This window comes from Taeniopygia guttata, chromosome 1A, assembly GCF_048771995.1.
Source record: "Taeniopygia guttata chromosome 1A, bTaeGut7.mat, whole genome shotgun sequence".
Classification (NCBI taxonomy): Eukaryota; Metazoa; Chordata; class Aves; order Passeriformes; family Estrildidae; genus Taeniopygia; species Taeniopygia guttata.
In genome coordinates this window covers 30,836,721-30,842,720 of record NC_133025.1, presented here as the reverse complement: position 1 = coordinate 30,842,720, position 6,000 = coordinate 30,836,721, and positions in this window count along the sequence as shown.

Genomic DNA, 6,000 nt, shown 5'->3' with positions numbered 1-6,000 from the left:
GTGACTTCACAGGCACATTACAGTTTATACAAAGGTAATCCTGGTTTTCCTTCTTTGGCTTGGAATTAGAAGCTGTTATCCCAGCTATACTGTTTTTAGTATCCTAACTAACCCAGTCTTCATGTGGACTAGTTAGGATACTCTGCTGTGTCTTGTGTACTTTAATTATTCTTTCAGCAAACAAAAACTATTTATGAAAACCCTGTTTCTCTATGAAAAGTACATTTTTCAGATGTAATGTGTAAGCCGTGTTATCTCTTCTGTCTGAAAAAAATGTTTTTCCCATTCTATTTATAAAAGATATTATTGCTTTACAGGACAGTTGCAGACCCTGACACAAAGATATGGCAATTGAAAACCAGGCAGTTAAATAGCTCAAAAAGGAAGAAAAGAAATGCAATTCAAAAAGATCTATGCAGAGAACCCATAGCTGTCTGCAACCCTCCCCATTACTCTGTGTAGGTAGTACTCAGGATTAGCTATGGAAACAAAGGATGTCAGAACCAGTCCTCTAAACCTTTTCAATTTTCCAATAAGAAAATATGCTGTAGAACTGTGGTGTGGTATTGGATATGAAACAATTTTTTTGGGGTCTTTTTAATGTCAATATAATTTTTTTCATTAAATTTTAATTCATCTGTGTTGTATACTGTGCATATTTTGTTTGCTATTAAATAAAAAAATCTTTCCCGATAAGGACATCTTTTCTGAAAGCGCTTCTTAAAATAGACTAGCTTGATGCTGTGGATAGTGCTTTGACATTGAAGAAAACCAGTGAGATGCAAATAAATTCTTGCAAGGCTGGAATTGATGCCTGTATACTGTAGAAATGGTTTGACTCACTAGTAGATTTATAGGCTGCACAGAGAGCTGGATCTTTGAAAGAAGTCAGTGAATTAACGGCAGACTATTACCCTGTAGCTCCCATTAGCCTGCACATTAACCATCTAGATCTACAGATATTTCTGTCCCATACAAATCACTGCAATAATGGGTATAGGTTTTATATAAAGTCATCATGGCCATAAAATGGAATATAGGAACATTTTACCACTACTGTAGTTAGACTGGCCAAAACTAACCACACATTTGAATACAGCTTTGTCAGGATTTTACTCTTGAGGGCCCATCTATTCACAAATCTGAGGTAGCTGAATATCAGAGAGTTAGGTTTCCTGGTATGGTTTGGTTTGGGTTTTTTTCAGTAATAATTCATAAAATCATTTAACTACTTTCATACAAAAGTACAATTTGACAAATCTGATAGAAAATATACCTGCTCTTGGCTGAGGGCAAAGGAATGGCTAAGAGGACCTGTCATCTCTGGTTGCAAGCTACTCTTCCTATCCTTTCTCTTTCAAACAGTGATGAGTTGTGGTGACAGACACAGTTAAATAGAGCAGCCCCTTCCAAAGGGTTTATAGTGTTCTGTGTGCAGCAAGATCATAGGAAAGGTCAGCAAGGCCACGAAGATTCCACATTGAAGAGTTTCATCATGGGGAAGAACCTTTGCCTGTGGCATTTTGAATTTCAGTTACTCTACATGAGATTCATAAAACCAAATGAAGCTTGCAAAGTAGTAGCTACTTTGGAGCTAAGCATCTGGGCTTATTCACAGTTATTAGAAATTGGTATTTGAAGGACACAGTTAATTTCATCAAAAAGGTCTAAAATGGGTCAATGCAATTGTGTTCTGGAACTACCCATTTGTCTCTATTGACTACAAAGACAAGACAGTGTGTTGGTACAAGTATAAACAATGGCAGTTTAAAAATCTAAAGGTAAATGAAATTTATTTCTGACTTTTCTCTCATTTGCATATTGCCATCCTTTTTCATGTGAAAAGGAATCAGTCGACTCAAAACAGATTTACCATAATGCCTTTAGTTGATTTTTGACCGTTCAATAGCTAGTTATATCCACCTTATGTCCTTTAGTACAATAACTTGTCACAGACTTCAAATTTTGGGTCATACTTCTGCATTAGTTTAGCACATTGTTCATTAAACTAAAAAAATAAAACCAAAAAGCCATGCTAACTTATGAATTTCCAGGGTAATAGACTTTCTTCTACAGTCTTCAACATTAAACAGTGACAAAAATGGAAAAGATGAAGATTGCAATATCTTCCCTGATTTTATTTTAGATGCAATGAGGGAAATTTCAGCCCCGTCCTGCCTGCCCAGCAATGTATGCACCTAAACATAAAGATAAAACTTGGTTGGTCACTTCACTTAACTTCAGTTTGCTAAAGTACTCCAAAGTTGCTAACATGCTCCATTTGGAAAGTGTGCTTTGAAAGGATCCTGTAGTGTGGTTATAATATCCAGCAGAAGCTAAAAAATAGCACAATTTTGCTGTACTTGTATTTTTACATCTTCTTACAGATGTTGTGACTCCCCATAAGGCTTTGCAGGAACAGGAGTGTTTTATTCATTGACAAGCCCAAAGCTACGGCTAATGAACCCAGGCCAGCAATGCAGCTGCCGTCAGCTGAGCTGGGATATTCGTGGAGAAGATTTTTTTTTAATGTGTGCAACATCTCTTTGCTGAGTGTGTTCAGACTTGGCACAGTTAGAAATAGCTAATGTTCAGCTATTTTCTGCTTTGATAGGAGATGCTTGTGTTCAGTGAGTTTTTTCTCCTACATATGACAGCTATATTCTCAGTTTCTTACAGATTTCATAAAAATTAGCTAACCAGAGTTATAAAAATACACTGAAATAAGTAATAGTCATTTAAAAACCTTGCCTACCAGTCTTCTTGTAGTGATATGGATTATTTAGAATTGTCAGATTAAATAAGGCAATGTAGCTCAAAAGATGTAAAAGGCAAATTGGATGTATATAAAATTAATTCAATTTCCATTCATTTCTTAGTGAGAATTTTTAAAGGAGAAAGTTATAATTATAGTCATGTTTTGAGTAAACACAATGAGACTGATTTCTTGTTTATAAACCAACACTCATGTTTTGTTATGCATATATAACTATACAGTTAATTTTTTGTCTCAGAGAAGTGTGTTATTTAGTACTTTTGTCATACATTTCTGTCATTATCCTGAACAAAAGCGTTGAAGATATTGTGGCCTAAAAAAATTTTTAAAAGGCTATCCAAACAATCAGCTCACCCTCCAAAAAAAAAAAAATTCCAAAAATACTGATGGAAGAAATCTCTTTCTATATTGGAGCAATATTTGGGGTAAGTTATTGGTGTTTTTTTCTGAGTATTCATTTTGCTATGGGTATGGTAATTATTTTTATTGTGAATGAACTCAGAAGTGTTCAGATTAGCAAATGAGTGCTTTTCTAAATCTAAATAATAATGAAAGATCAATAAGTGATTCTAAAATTACTTGTGACAGATCTCAGCAATAACAGAGGAATATAGTTTTCAATTAATTTGTGTACTTCAGCACATTTATGTCAATGAGACTGATTATATGTTATGGCTGTGCAAATAATAGATTTTTTAATTTAGTTTCCAAATTAAGCAATAGAAACAATTTTGTTCTGAAAAACAAGTGTTTTTCAGTTGGAGTTTTATTTTTCCACTTTAGTTCTGAGAATAATGAAAAATAATCACTCAGTTTGAGACTAAAGTGTTTTGTGGCCTTGTATAAACATTTTTCTTGAAACACAGGTAAGAAAAAGCAAATAAGAACATGGACCAAATCCAGAAAAAGCTGCTGGAGAAAGCCAAATTTTTCTTTCTGTTTGAGGGTTATAACATCTATTTGCACTGTGCACCTTAGATTTAGTTTTCAGTTCAGCTTACAGGAATTAAATCCTAAACTTCTCTGTTCCTAAATGCCAAGTTGTGAATGGTTTTGAAAAGAGGAAAATTCTACCAAAATTAAGGCATCCTCATCTCTCTTCTCTGCATTATTGTCAGAATATATATAGCCCCATGAGAAATTCATAATTTAAACTATGAAATAAACTGTTTCATATTCCTACCCTTAGTCAGAAAGAGAACAAACCTGAGTTCAGGAAAGAACCATAATAGTTGGGATGTGCAGCGTGTGAAGGCTGGGAAATTTATAGATAGGATATTCACATTTTGGGGATACTGTATTTTATATGAGACATCACTGAGTCATCACTGAGGGAGCAATAGCTTGGTAATATGGGGTTCAGAAAACCTTTCCAGAACCACTGTATTTAAAGAGCACCAATAAAATACAACAGAGTTAAAGCTAAAAATGCTCTCCCATCTCTGCTTTCTACCCTGAAGTTAAGATGCTAACCCATGATCTGTGAGTAAGCTGGGAGCTGGCTCATGTACTGCCATGTTTTGTATGAATGTCAGGAGCAATGGATTAAACAGGCATAATGGTAGTCCTACACTTGTGTGTATGTAATGAAATTATGAAAATTCTGGTAATGATTACATTTGGCTTGTGCTCACATCATCTTGAAGGGACTGAAAATGCATTTTGTGGAAGAATTTATACTTTGTCAAATTATCATCATCACCATCATCTCTACTCATGTCTCCTCATTTGACATCAGCCTTAGCTGCAGGCCTTCAATGGATGAAGACAGAGCAGAAATAAAAGATACAATCGACCACACTTAGCACAATAAGGATGTTTGATATGGAGTATGTTTCATTTTGCATCATGATACTTAATTACTGCAGTTACAGGAAATAGGGGGAGAAATATTTCTACTTTGTCAAGTGCACGCAGTGTTGGACTTACAGAATAAATACATTTGACTCTAAGAATTGAAAAGCTTAAATGCAGATTCAGGAAAAAAAAAAAAAAAAAAAAAAAAGAAGATACCAATGCATTGCAAATTTGGAACATGACTGTGTGAAAAAGGATGATTTGCAAATACAGAAGTGGCTCCCTGTCACTATGCTTATGGGCTATAGTGACTTCCTTAACTTTATTTGGACAGATTTTCTTATCTTTGTCATGTGTCTCAGTATTTTGTAGACTGAAGAAAGGGACATCAATCAGAATTACATCAGACCCTATTTCCTGCCATGTTATTACTTTACCTTCTCAATACAAAAGTCTTTTTTCTCTCTGCTCCACCTTCACATGTACACTTACACACAAAAATTTAAGAATAAATGAGTTTTCATAATCTGATGGTTTCAGTTTGTGGATGAGATTAGAACCTAAATTAAATCCAAATTAGTAAGAGGAAACAAGAAGCCATTTTAACCTATTAGTGTTACATAAACTTTTTTTGAAAGAAGGAACCTGAATTATGTGAATTATATTTGTTTAAACTAAAGTAACTCTTGATTATGCCATTTTATAGCTTCTAGGGAAGTCATGAAAGTGTCTTACTGAGACCCTAAAATTACTTGGAGAGTTAGTGTGCATGCACAGTACTATCAGAGGTTTCTTTCTGTAAGTCTCAGAAAGAGGATTTCAAAGGACATTTTTGGCAATCAGGTTAAATTTTCTACTATTTCCAACTATGTTGTTTCAATAATTTATTTTTAAGATTTGGACATCTACATTAAAATGAACTTTTTTTCCCAGAGTTCCTCAATATTTTCTTCCCAAAGACCTTCACTCCAAATGGATGCATTTTAGAGCTTCTCTTATAAGTGTTATGATCTCTTTCTACTGATATGGGATACAGTATTAGCCACATCCAAGCTTTCTGTCTACTCTCCTTACTCACATATTTATCTTTGCCTTATTTGATATTGCTTTAAAATTAAGCTCTGAATTAATTTTTTAAATATATGGGTTTTTTTTTTTTGATTCAAGTTTCTCCCTGTAGTTATTGACCTATTAGCTATATATTGACTCAAGAAGTGATAAAACCTATCCATTCAAAGAACTCATGATGTAAATTTATGAGTGAAATATTTTCTTTCACTGCACTATGTAGTTAGATAAAGCTGTCCATTAAGAAGTGTATTAACACAAGTATTTTCATCAGTCTATGAAGTTTGCCTGGTTCTTAATTGAGGCCATTCACAACAGTAGGCAACCATTGATTTAACAATTATCTTGGAATGTCTCAT